This window comes from Mustela putorius, unplaced genomic scaffold (assembly GCF_011764305.1).
Source record: "Mustela putorius furo isolate JIRA1106 unplaced genomic scaffold, ASM1176430v1.1 tig00000596_pilon_pilon_pilon, whole genome shotgun sequence".
NCBI classification, from domain to species: Eukaryota; Metazoa; Chordata; class Mammalia; order Carnivora; family Mustelidae; genus Mustela; species Mustela putorius.
Genome location: NW_025421428.1, coordinates 7,058,448 through 7,072,832, shown reverse-complemented (window position 1 = coordinate 7,072,832; position 14,385 = coordinate 7,058,448). Strand labels below are relative to the sequence as shown.

General features: G+C 40.3%; 1 protein-coding gene across 8 annotated transcripts in view; it reads left to right on the top strand.

The window, feature by feature from the left end:
- Positions 1 to 14,385, top strand: part of SCAI (suppressor of cancer cell invasion) — a 134,238-nt gene that overhangs the window by 68,647 nt on the left and 51,206 nt on the right. The gene's annotated exons all lie outside the window — the stretch shown is intronic.

The following is a 14,385-nucleotide window of genomic DNA, read 5'->3' as shown; positions in this document are numbered from 1 at the left end:
AATGCTAGGACTCTGGGGTCGTGACCCGAGTGGAAGGCAGATGCTTAACCAACGAGTCACTTAGGTGCCCCTAATTTTTTTTTTTTTTAATAAACTCATCACTATCTTGAGCAGTCTTATTGATTTGCTTTATAATGTCTTCCTACCTAAAATTAAATGTTCCTGAGAGCAAGACCCTGTCTGTCACAATTTCTCTAGTAAGTAAGCCAGGGTCTGGCCCACAGCAGATGCTTTATAAACATTTGTTAATGAAGGATTCCCAAGACAGTGTTCACTCCTACACTCTGCTGCTTCCTATTTTGTGCTATAAAAGAATCTTTGAGATCCGCTTTTGCTTTTGCTAACAGTCAGATTAATTGCATCTTTTTTTTTTTTAAGATTTTATTTTCTTACTTGACAGACGGAGATCACAAGTAGGCAGAGAGGTAGGCAGAGAGAGAGGAAGGGAAGCAGGCTCCCTGCTGAGCAGAGAGCCCTACTTGGGGCTTGATCCCAGGACCTTGGGATCATGACCTGAGCTGAAAGCAGAGGCTTTAACCCACTGAGACACCCAGGTGCCCCCATTTTTTTTTTTTTTTTTATTTAAGTAATCTCAACATCCACTTTGGGGCTCTAACTCATGACCTCGAGATCAAGTCACAGGCTCTTCCAACTGAGCCAGCCAGGTGCCCCCTTAAGATTTTTTATTTTATTTTATTTTTTATTTTAAGTAGGCTCCACGCCTGACATAGAGCCCAATGCAAGGCTTAAACTCATGACCCTGAGATCAAGATGAGCTGAGATCCGGAGTCGGATGCTTAACCAACTGAGCCATGCAGGCACCCTAAGATTTTATTTTATTTTATATTATTTTTAAAGATTTTATTTATTTATTTGACAGAGATCACAAGTAGGCAGAGAGGCAGGCAGAGAGAGAGGGGGAAGCAGGCTCTCCGCTGAGCAGAGAGCCCAATGTGGGGCTCCATCCCAGAACCCTGAGATCATGACCTGAACTGAAGGCAGAAGCTTAACTCACTGAGCCACCCAGGTGCCCTCAAGAATTTTTTCTTTTTTAAAGATTTTATTTATTTATTTGACAGAGATCACAAGTAGGCAGAGAGGCAGGAAGAGAGAGTGAGAGGGAAGCAGGCTCCCTGCTGAGCAGAGAGCCTGATGTGGGACTCGATCCCAGGACCCTGAGATCATGACCTGAGCCGAAGGCAGTGGCTCAACCGCTGAGCCACCCAGGCACCCCAAGATTTTATTTTTAATTGATCTCTACACCCATCGTGGGGCTTGAACTTAAAACCATGAGACTGAGAGTCATATGTTCCACTGACTGAGCCAGCCAGGCACTCCTATTGTCTGTCCTTTGGATGAAAGTCATTCTTGTGGGTCTTTTGAGGTGGTATCTCATTGTGGTTTTGTTGTATTTCCCAAGTGACTAATGATGTTGGGCATCTTTTCATGTATGTATTAACCAAATGTCTTTTTTTTTTTTTTTCCCCTTATGGGGAAGGAGGGCCAGAGGGAGAGATAGAGAGAATCTCAAGCAGCCCCTACACCCAGCCTGGAGCCTGACGTGGGGCTCCATCTCATAACCCTGAGATCATGACCTGAGCCAAAATCAAGAGTCAAATACTTAACAGATAGATCCGCCCAGGCACCCAGCCAAATGTCTATTCTAATCCTTTGATCATTCTTCCAATTGGGTTATTTATCCTCTTTTTTTTTTTTTTTTTTTAAGATTTTATTTATTTATCAGAGAGAGAGAGGGGGAGAGAGCGAGCACAGGCAAACAGAATGGCAGGCAGAGGCAGAGGGAGAAGCAGGCTCCCTGCTGAGCAAGGAGCCCGATGTGGGACTTGATCCCAGGACGCTGGGACCATGACCCGAGCCAAAGGCAGCTGCCTAACCAACTGCGCCACCCAGGCGTCCCAGGTTATTTATCCTCTTAAGTTATAGTTGTTCTGGATATAAGTCCTTCTTGAGTTGTAATGATTCGCAAATGTGTATTTTTCCATTCAGTGGGCTGTCTCTCCACTTTCTTGATGGTGTCGTTTGAAGCAGAGAAGCTTTTATTTTAGTAAAGTCCCGCTTGTTATTCTTCTTGTTCATTGGTTGTACTTTTAGTGCTTTGTCTAAGAAATCATTGCCTAACCTGAAGTCATCAAGATTTACTCCTGTTTTCTTCTTTTACGCTGCTCGCTCTCCTATTTAGATCTGTGAACCATTTTTAGTTAATTTTTACATATGCTGTGAGGTCTTAGACATTTTTTTAAATCAGAAAACATTTTTTTCAGTTGAATATTGCATTTCTTTCGTATTTTTCTTTCTTGTTCCTTGTTCTCCCTTCTTGTTTATATTCTTGTATTGCTTACATTGAATATTCAGCCCAAATCCTCTGCAACAATCTAGTCACTCGATTTTCATCTCTGTTCTTTTCTTCATCACTTTCAGAAAATGTCTCTGAAATTTGTCCACTAAATATCACATTTTATTTCTTTTATTATTCATTTACTATTTACAAGACATATTTCTTCTTGTAATTTCATATCAGTACTTTTTTGCTATACTGCTTTTCAAAAACTAGGTATTACATATTTGACCCAAAGTTTACTAGTTCTCTGTATATTCTTATTTGAATATAAGAATGAGTATAGTAGGAGTATGAGTATGTTTTCACTCAATATGTCTGAGAAGCATATTGGATTTAGCAATGTCATTTTCCTTCTTCTTTTTTTTTTTTTAATTTATTTATTTGACATAAAAATCACAAGTAGGCAGTAGTAGGCAGAGAGGAGACAGAGAGAGAGGGAGAAACAGGCTCCCTGATGAGCAGAAAGCCCGACTTGGGGCTCGATCCGAGGACCCTGGGACCATGACCCTAGCCGAAGGCAGAGGTCCAACCCACTGAGTCATCCAGGTGCCCTGGCATTTCCCTTCTTATAAAGGAATTATTTTCCTAATCTGATTCTGAGTCATAAATGAATCATAAAGCTCAGGTAATCTCCTGCTAGAGACTTTCTGCCTGGTTAGCATTATTCTGTAACTACTACAACAGTAACAGTAACACATACATTCCACATAGCACCATACAGTTTATAAATCATTTTTAAGTACATCTTTATCTTTAGGCCACATGAGAACAGCATATATTGTATCCAAAACCCCTGCTAACTAGGAGTGCCTGCATGGCTCGATTGAGTGTCCCAACTCTTGCTTTTGGCTCAGGTCATGATTCTGGGGTCATGACATTGAGCCCTGCATCAGGCTTCACACTCAACAAGAGTCTGCTTGAGATTCTGCCCCCCTACTCACTCCTCCCCCTGCTCACATACATGTGCTCTCTCTCAAATAAATAAATAAATATTAAAAAAAAAAAACAGCTGCTAACTAGAATTAAATTGTTTTATTTCACTCTGTTTTTGAAATGTTGTTTCAGTTGTGCAAATATATTTTACCAGCTCAAATGGGTCTCATTTTGGTCTTTTTTTTAAGTGCCATTTTAATGATCACACTGATCTTTTTTTTAAAGGATTTTATTTATTTATTTGACAGACAGAGATCACAAGTAGGCAGAGAGGCAAGCAGAGAGAGAGGGGGAAGCAGGCTCCCGACTGAGCAGAGAGCCCGATAAGGGGCTCGATCCCAGGACCTTGAGATCATGACCTTAGCTGAAGAACCCACTGAGCTACCCAGGCGTCCCTGATCACACTGATTTTATTTTGATTTTTAAAATTTTATTTAGTTTTAAAGTAACTGCAGAGTAAAATTTATCTGTGGGAATGGTAGGAAACCCTAATTCATGGAGAATGTTGTGTGATCTCTAACCTTTAGGACTGTTTATTCACTGTTGGGGAAATTTATTATAATATGCCAGTGATGCCTATTTCAGTTTAGTTCTTGAGCACTTGAAACTATAACAGGTTCAAGATTTAATCCTTTTGACTCTTGTTCTCTAAAATATTCAGTACATGAAGACACAGGTCCCACCAGTTTGAAATCTCCCTTCTTCATTTGTTAAGTGAGAATTTTGTCAGTGTATATTTGTAACTTGCAGCTATCATAAATTGCTACCTAAAAGCAGTATTTTCTATACTGATACGTTGATTGCCTCCCAGATGTGGAATAGTAGTTTCCTTAAGTGCTATTTAAAATTTGACAATACTGGGGTGCCTGGGTGGCTCAGTGGGTTAAGCCACTGCCTTCGGCTCAGGTCATGATCTCAGGGTCCTGGGATCGAGCCCCGCATCGGGCTCTCTGCTCAGCAGGGAGCCTGCTTTTTCCTCTCTCTCTGTCTGCCTCTCTGCCTGCTTGTGATCTCTCTGTCAAATAAATAAAATCTTAAAAAAAAATAAAATAATAAAATAAAATTTGACAATACTAATAAGGCTAGGACTCCTGGGTGGCTCAGTTATTAAGCGTCTGCCTTCGACTCAGGTCATGATCCCAGGGTCCTGGAATCGAGTGCCACATCAGGCTCCCTGCTCAGTGGGAAGCCTGCTTCTCCCTCTCCCACTGCCCCTGCTTGTGTTCTTGCTCTCACTCTCTCTGTCAAATAAATAAAATCTTTAAAAATAAAAAAATTTAAAAAACAACTAATAATGCTAAATTTTGGCCAAGAAGAATGGGTAAGCAAAGTCATCAGGGATTTATTTTCAATGTTTTGCATGCAGGGCTCTTTTTATTTTAAACAGCCTTAATTATTTCTAGTATAAAAATGGTGAGTAAAGAGTACATATTATCTGAATGCTTTTTGGGTTGCTGTTTGAGAGGGATGTAACTAGTGGTGGCACAGGTCTATAGTTCTCTGAGAGATTAGTACTCAGACTGTCTTCCATTTTCTTTTCATTTTTTAAGAAAATCTATTTTATATACATACCCAAATATGGAATAATATAGATCTATTAAAAATATTTTGGTGGATATGTAAATGAGAGTTATATGGTATATGGTTAAATGATATATAGTTAAATGAAAAAGTGCAAATTGTAAAAACTTCATGATCTCAGTTTATAAAAAATTTTATATTTCATCGATGTCCATTTACCATACTAACTCTTAGAGGGGACTCTTTGCTCTTAGTGCTCAGTTCAGTCCCTAAATGACGACCAGATATATTTGGGGGCTGGTTTTCTCAAAGTGTCTGGCACATGTAGGGTGTGTATTTTTTGTGCTTGTTTCTATAAAGGAAAGTGCTTTATTCAGTATTAGATCTTGGTTGAAGACCTCCCTCTGTTTATCAGTTCTGTAGGTCATGTTAGAGTTCCCTAGAGTGTTGGGTTGTGGGTTATATGGCATTCTTGTCCACACCGCTCTCCTGTTCCCTCTCCAAAGAAGTTCTTTGAGTTACATGAATTAAACACCTCTCTACTTTCAAGAGTTAATATAGTTTTTGTGCATTTCTTTTTTTTTTTAAGATTTTATTTATTTCACAGAGAGAGAGATCACAAGTAGGCAGAGAGATAGGCAGAGAGAGAGAGGAGGAAGCAGTCTCCACCCAGGCGCCCCTGTGCATTTCTTTTAAAATAGAGATTTCTGGGCACCTGGGTGGCTCAGTGGGTTAAGCCGCTGCCTTCGGCTCAGGTCATGATCTCAGGGTCCTGGGATCAAGTCCCGCATCGGCTCTCTGCTCAGCAGGGAACCTGCTTCCCTCTCTCTCTCTGCCTGCCTCTCTGTCTACTTGTGATTTCTGTCAAATAAATAAATAAAATCTTTAAAAAAAAATAAAATAAAATAGAGATTTCTTTGGTAAAAATGAAAAGAAAGGTTTTTTGGTGTTTTCCCTTCTTCTGGTTGTGTTGGTCTGAATAGAAAACAGGATCACAATGTTTATAGAGAATAAAAATATATTGGGGTGGTCTGGGCCAGCTCTGGGATTTGGGGACAGTGGGGACTCAGCTGGAGTAGTGTGGCCTTTAACATGGTGCCCTTCATTCCTGACATTCCTTTCACTATTAGTGCTTATCTTCTGGCTAGCTTGCTTTTGTGTTTTCACTCATTTTTCCTTTGGGGGGCCGTTGTGGAGGGGGAGGAGGAAGGGTAGAGGGAGTGAGAGAATCCCAAGTAGGCCTCACTTGTAGCACAGAGCCCAACTTGGGACTTGATCCGATGACCCTGAGATCATGACCTGAGCCGAAATCAAGACTCAGACACTTAACCAACTCAGCGACCCTGGTGCCCCAACTGTTTTTCTTGAGTTCACGAAGTAGTTATTAAACTTACAGTGCAGTGTCATATACTTTCAGACAAGTACACATATTATCATGTGTATAGTGTGTTTTGTACAAACAGGGCACATCTGTGTTGTTTATACTTGGATGAAGAAAGAGAACACGTAGCACCTCAGCAGCCCCCTTGTGCCCCCCTCACTTGGACTTAAACTCCTTATGAGCAGACCAAAAATGTGCATTTCAGTGTGTGAAAGGCTTCAGAGTTTCTATGTAATATCTTCCTTGGGTATAATAAATTCCCTTTTTACTCTTGAAGATGTGTCTTTCCACCTTATATTAAGTCTTTCATCTAACTTGTCAGAGCCTTTTGATTCTCCTAGATGTGAATATCTTAATGAAGTGTTTTTCTTGACTGAAAATATCTCCTTATATTATGTGCATAATAAATAAGTTCTTTCCACTCACTGTGTCAGAAAACATAGTCCAAGACAGTGAGAAATGGATGAAATGAATGGTGTTTTTCTTTTAATAGCTCTTGCATGTAGTTACAGTAGTAATGAAGTGAGAATAATGTTGGAAATATCTTTGAATACTGTCAGAAAATGATCAAAAGCCCAAGTGCTTGCAGGGTTCCAGTTACCATGGTGACTAAGACTGCTAGAGCAGAATGGAGTCCTTGCTGGGATTATATAAGGCAGCATCTTGAGACATGTGTTAGAGATACACAGCTGTGTCTACCAGTGAGATCCATGACTTTTGGGGCTTTGAGACAACAGAGGCCTCCGAATCACTGATTATTTGACTCCAGAGAAGCAGATACACTTGGCCAAAATAAGCATTGGAGGCCATAAATATAAATATATATATTGACAGAGAAGTACACCAAAGAGAAGTGTAATGGTGTTAAATAAAAATAACTGTAGAGATTATTTTGATTAAATATGCTCCCAGTATTTAAGTTAAAGAAGAAATCCCCTACACAGGAAAGGGTTAACTGGGAAAGTAAGGGTTCGCTCCCTTGGCCCCTTCCTACCCCGCCTCCTCCTTCCCCTTTCTTCCCTCTTTTTCTGCTGCTCCCTCTTCCTTCTCTTCTATCCTCAAAAAAACCACTATTTTCCTAGAGGCGAGTTCTGGTAATAGTAAAGCATATGTGATTTCAGAGATAATACTTAAACTACCTGTACAAGCCCGTGATGAATGCTTTTGTCTTCTGTGGCTTACCATTCGAAAGAACTGCACACACATTTGAGGTCCACGGCCACCAGAGCACAGCAGGTATCTTGATCATGTGATCTAGAGAAGCATTGACTAATAAGAATTTAATATGAGCCACAAAGGTGATTTTAAATGTTCTAGTAGCCGGATCTTAAAAATGTAAATAAAAAAGAAGTGAAATGAAGGTTAGTAATGTATTTTGTTTTATCTAGTATATCTGAAACACTTTATTTCTACATGTCATCAATATAGAAAAATTATTGAGATCTTTTATCTCCTTTATTTCTCACACTTAGTCTTTGAAGTACACTGAATATTCTTACACATATTCTTAATTACGTACATTTCAGTTCAGATGGGCCACTTTTCGAGGACTTCGTACCCATATATGGCTATTGGCTCAGACAAAATACCTCCCACTTTCAGCTTTCGTTCTCGGGATGGTCTGCTGTGCTTTCTGGTGAATACATATGATACATACGGGCATTTGTGGGGGTGGGGGACTCTCTTCTTCACAGGTCCATCAGACGTCGCATTTGTTTCTTCTTTCTCTTCCCGTACAGATGCCAGTGGCCTGCAGGTCTCTTGGACCCACCTGTGTTTGGGAATTTGAGAGATACTTTGTTACCCACTGTGTAGTTTGCTAGGACTATCGTAATGAAATACCACTGATGGGGTGGCTTAAACAGCAGAAATTGTTGCACAGTTCTGGAGCTTAGAAGTCCAGGAGCAAGGTGCTGCAGGGCTGGTTCCTTCCCAGGCCTCTCTTTTCAGCTTGCAGATGGCTGTTTTCTTTCTCATATGGCCACCCTTCTGTGCGTGTCTCTCTGTGTGTCCCCATCTCCTCTTGATAAGGATTGTATTAGTGCCCCCCCAAAAGGCCTTGTTTTAGTTTAATTACTATACTTCTTTAAAGGCCCTGCCTCCAAAGGCACATTCTGAGGTACTGGGGGCCAGGACTTCAATATATGAACTAGTGGGTGACATAGTTCGCCTGTAACATAACACTTATTTTTGCTGAAAATATTGTCTGTGGGTTTTTGGTTTTGTTACCTAGTGGTTCTATCTGTTTTTTGAATGGATCTGAGTAAATTAAAGACTGTGCTGCTGCCCTTTCCCCAGAATCCAGAAAATCAGTGATTTAAATGCTATACCAAGATTTTAAAAAATAAAAAGAGATGAGTGTATTTCTAATAGTTCTCTGTGACCGTCACAGTTCAGTATAACCTGATCTGGAACGTTACTGTTTATGAATACCTTAATTGCCTGGCTAGGAATAGAAATAGGGCTTCTTCACCTTTTTATTTAGTTGCTAGTGGGTGAGATCAAGGCTCGGTAAGGGGGAAAGTATTTGTGTTTACTTTTTGAGGTCTTCCAGGAGGAGCATAAAGAGAAAAAGTGAAGATGTTTTAAGAACAAGGGATTTCACGAAATCCTCCAGACACCCTCATTCGCATCTATTTTCTTGGTTTATAAATGAGAAGGCTGAAGCTTTGGCGTATTAAGCAATAGCTTATGTTAATAGGATAGGTTCTGATTTGGGAATTGCTACTTCAGAGAAGTGGTTCCTCCGTATAGGAGTTAAGATCCCAGAATACCAGGGGAGCTCTGGTAGCCTCTTCTCCCAAGGTGATATAGGCGAATGCTTGACGGTAGGACTGGTGCAGTTAACTCCCTGGCTTCTTGTACTCCTCTCCTTGGTTCGCAGAGGAACTCGTGTCTGTAGAGCTTGGGTATTGTCATACCTACAAAATAGTCATGGACACTTGGTGGGACAAGGCAGCAACACCATGGAGGGGACATGGCATCTAAAACTTGACAGTCTTTTTTTTCCTATGAGCAGGGTGCCATTAGAAACAAATTTATGAATAGTTCCGTTTCTAAATGTAAGAATTTTTATACTTCCCCTGGAGCTGGTTCATAGGAGGAAGAGATACCATTCCATAGCTTTATTTGGCTTGGCATGTCTGAATTCAAACTGGGGGTGATTATTTGAAATTGTTCAAATTTGCAAACCATTATTAGGAATGGAACAATTTGCTAAATGCCTCCTTTAAAAAAAAAATATTTCATTTATTTATTTGGCGGAGAGAGAGCACAAGCAGGGGGAGTGGCAGGCCGAGGCAACTGGAGAAGCAGACCCCCCACTGAGCTGAGAGCCCAACATGGGTCTCAATCCTAGAACCCTGGGATCATGACCTGAGCCAAAGGCAGATGTTTAACCAGCTGAACCACCCAGGTGCCCCTGCTAAGTGCCTTCTGTGTGCCCACACCATTCTAGATATGGGGCTAGGGATAGGAACAGGATACCAAGATAGATAGGATGTCCACCTTCGGCCTATTCAAGCACTCTTGGGCACTTTCTTTCAAACCCTCATTCAAAAAAAGCTTTGCTCCCTCCTCAGTAAACAAAAGGCTTGATACTGTGGTATCATTAAGGTACCCTCCCCTAAAGGAAGCACTCAGTGTTAACAGCCTATACCTGTTGGTACCCCTGGCACCTTCAAAGTCACAGATCCGTTCCTAGACCTATATTTGAAAACCAGATATACCAGTTGGCAAAAAAAAAAAAAAAAAAAAAAAAAAAAAAAAAAAAAAAAAAGTGTTAGTGTTAAAACAAGGAATTGCTCAACTGATTTGGCAAGTCCCAAACACAGTTTTGTCCGGTATACAGATAGACACAGAGGCATGGATCAGAACAACGGTGTCCCTGTAGTAAAGGCCTCTCTGTGTACACCAGACTATGTGAAGGGACGCTGTGCTCCTTGACTGAAAACCTTGTTCAGAGAAGTTGAATCAGGCCCTTGACCACAGCTTTGTTGGAGGTCACTTGCATCCCATGACCTGGGGAGCAGAATGAGCTCACAGAGAAGAAATTTACTAGTGTGGAATCAAAATCTAGGTGGTTTTCCCTTATGGTAGAAAGAAGAGAACATTAGATTAGGGGTTAGGAGGTTTGGATCTGAATCACAGCTAAACAATTTACTGGTCATGAGTTCTCAAGCAACTCACTTTAAGCTCCTTGATGCCCACCGTGTCTGTGTGTGTGTGTGTCTGTGTGTGTGTGTGTGTGTGTACATACGCATGCCCTGGAGAAGCCAAGCATTTAAGGACAGGCTTAGGAAAGAGAAGCCAGTAGAAGAGAAGAGAAAGAAGAGAGAATTACAAGATGGTAGAAGTGGTGACCAGCCGCACGCCCCAGGAAGGACTGGCATGCAGAGGATGGAAGGGTGGCTGTTGAACCGGGATGTCAGGTGTGGGTGGGCATCAGCGATCCCAGCTAATTCAGTTTAGTTAAGGCATTTGATTTATAGAAACCCAGAAGACATTTCTAAATTTTGGCATCTCAGCATACTCTGGAAACAGCTCGGGGAACCAAGTTTAATCATTCGCACTGCACTTCTGCCTCCTGTAGTCTCCTAACTTTTGTTGATGGAGTTTAGGATTTAAAAAAAGAGTGAGATAGCTGTCATACTTTCAATTTCCTCTAAAGCTTTGGAAGAAGAGTATGAGCAGCCGATTTATAACATAGTTGCCTTTGCAAAAAGTGAAATATCAGGTCGTTTCGCTTGCAGGATAATTCACAGGGCCCCATTTAATTTAATTCTATGGACCATTAATTTCCCATCTCTAATGTCAGTAATAATGACCAAATGATATATTCAGAGTTTCACACCATAGTCAGGCTGTGAATAGTAGAGGAATTTGTCTAAAACTCTTTATAAAATACTTTAGTTAGTTTTAGACTCTAATCGAATTATAACAGTTTGTTTATTAGCTTCTGTGATGTGTTTCATTAGAGAAAGGGTGATCATAGGACTTACCCTAAGTTAAAAAAAACTTAACTCTGTATTGAAAAAGAAATTCCTGTCTTTAGAGCTAAGTTTTTAGACTGTAGTGGCACATATTCTAAATTCTTTTGTGGGAAATAGTATAGAATTTAGCCAACTTTGTTCAGAGCTATAAATCAGAAAATATTTGGATACTTAGTAATTATTGTCAGGAGCCTGTTCTAGCCTTTCAGATCGACTTCTCGTGTCTAGCCCAGGTGCAGAATTCCCTTCCTTAAAGCTTTTTACGCTGAACACCTGAAACTATATATGTCATCATGAAATAAAACACTGAATTCTAGTTGTTTTCTCAGTTAACAATGTGTATTACTGAGGTTTATTAAATCTGTCAGTTTGGGAAACTCAGAGTAACTTAAGCAGGCACATGCTTCCTTGAAAGTTTGCGTACAGAGTCTGTACAATATCCACAAAGAAGCCCCCAGTTGTTGTCATTTCTTGTGGAGGTAATGTTGCCGCTGCACACTGTTACGTAATAGACAGTCTTCCTAGCAGCAGCCACATGATAAAGAGTCTTAACGATTCTGGAAGTACCTTCAATTTTAAAATGTCTGATTAGCACTTTCTCACTAGAGGTACGTGGAGACATTGAAAAAACAAAAGATGAAAACTTAACAACAAATGTGGAAACTGGTATCTATAGTTAACTTACTTCTGTAATCTGGAATGAATTTCTCCTTCTCATAAGGATAAGGAAACAAATTTAAAAATGTAGTTACTAACTCATTCTTGTTATGGGCACCTGAAAATTTCACATAGTCCTTTTGCTTTTTTTATTCGTTGTCTTAACATCCAGTAGAGAAATGCTTATCTTCTTTCACTTATTAACTCCACTTACAGAAATTTACCTTTTACTCATATTGCGTAAATATTCAAGAATAGTATGAAGATGTTTATTGCAACATTTTTGTAGCAGGGAATAACTGGAAGCAATAAAAATGTCCGTTGGGAAGGGATTGGTTAAATAAATTGGTTATTGTGTGCTACATTACATGCAGTGAATAATGAGATAATTGTATGCATTAAAAAATGCTGATATATTTTTAAATTTAAAGAACATGTAAAAATAAACATACAAATAAAAGGTATATTGTAGAAGATTATATATTTACATTATATATTTACTTAAATGTACATCAAAAATGCATTTTTTTAAAGATTTTATTTATTTATTTGACAGAGATCACAGGTAGGCAGAGAGGCAGGCAGAGAAGCAGGCTCCCTACTGAGCAGAGAGCCCAATGCGGGCTCGATCCCAGGACCCTGAGATCATAACCTGACCCGAAGGCAGAGGCTTTAACCCACTGAGCCACCCAGGTGCCCCTAGAAAATGCATTCTTAATGGTGATTATATGGGGGGGCTAGAATTGAGGGGGGGAAGCAATAGGGTATTTTTTACAATGTGTAGCATTTTATTTTCCAATTGGCTTATATTAATTTCAGAATTGAAAAAGAAAGGAAAAATTACAATATTTCTGTGATAGATTGCTTATAAAAAATCCTTCTCTTCCCTGTGTCCATGCCCACGAGCCATTCCCTCCCATAGTCTGTGCTCAGCCAAGGGGATTGCTTTGGCCAATGGAACAGCTCAGACATGATGCAAAGAATCAAAAAGAATGATGCATATTAGAACTGCCCTCTGTTTTGCTGCTTTTGGGATCCTCAGCTGAGTTAGCCTGTTGGATGAGAAACACATGACCCAGCACCCTAGCTGCCAGTCAGGTAACTGCCAGATGTCTAAGGGAGGCCTTCCACCAATAGCTGTCCACACTTGGGCCTTTGTTTCTCTTGCATATTATCTTCTCTCTCTCTGTCCGATGGTCACTTCTTTCTCTTTTACCTATCCAGCTCTCTTTCTTCAAGCAGCTTTCCCTGACTACTCAAGTCCTCCAGTGTATCTCTTTTCTATACTCTTTTCTACACTCAGTCCTATATAATTTAATACTTGGGTGCTGTTTTTCCTCTTTTTCTGTATATGTGTTCGTCTCTTCTATCTAACTGAATTTAAGCTCCTTGGTTGTGGAGATCATGTTACACATCACTTTCTCTGGCCTTCGTGATACTTATCACTTGATAGAATTATACGCAATAACCAGGTTTTCTACTTCTATCCCATGACTTCAAAAGACACCTTGCGGGGGCGCCTGGGTGGCTCAGTTGGTTAAGCAACTGCCTTTGGCTCAGGTCATGATCCTGGAGTCCTGGGATCAAGTCCTACATCAGGCTCCTCGCTCAGCAGGGAGTCTGCTTCTCCCGCTGACCTCTCTCCTCTCATGCTCTCTCTCTCTCTCTCAAATAAATAAATAAAATCTTCAAAAGACACCTTGCCTAACTGCAAGGCAGGTGTCACCAATAGCAAGATCCCCCACTAGGGCAGGAGAAAAGCTATAGAAACATAAGCTGTATTTGTGTCTGCTCTGTAGCCTTCTTATTTCCATGGAATTAGGTATCCTTTGTTAAGTAAATGACAAAATATATAGCAGCCTTTTGTGTGTGGGGGGAGAGTCTCTTTCTGCTAATCTCAAATATGTATTTGTACTATACACTGTGCTACATATGATTATATTAAACTTGAAAAATGTTAACAATATAGTAAGCGAGAGAAGTTTACATGACAAAACAAGTACTGTGCCTGTATACACAAATACTGTGTGTGTGTGTATATATATATCCCTCCGCTCTCAGCCCCAAACAATTGAACAACAAATACTACCTCAAATTTCATTAGATTAGTATAGTTTACCAAGAATATTCAGCTTACTTAGTGAGATAAACAAAGGATTGCTTTTATACTTGAAGGTTAAACTTAGGTTAAATGAGAGAATTTGAAGTCTCTCGTTTGGGGGCGCCTGGGTGGCTCAGATAGTTAAGTGTCTGCTAAGGTCATGATCCTAGGGTATTGGGATCAAGCTCCGTGTGGGGCTCCCTGTCCAGCAGGGAGTCTGCTTCGCCCTCTCCCTCTACTGTTCCCCCTGCTTGTGCTCTCTCACTCTCTCTGTCAAATAAATAAATAAATCTTAAAAAAAAATAGAAGTCTCTCTTTTGGGGGTGCTTTGGTGGCTCAGTGGGTTAAGCATCCAATTTTGATTTCAGCTCAGGTCATGATCTCAGGGTTGTGAGATTGAACCCTGCATTGAGTTCCATGCTAGGTGTGAAGCCTTCTTAAG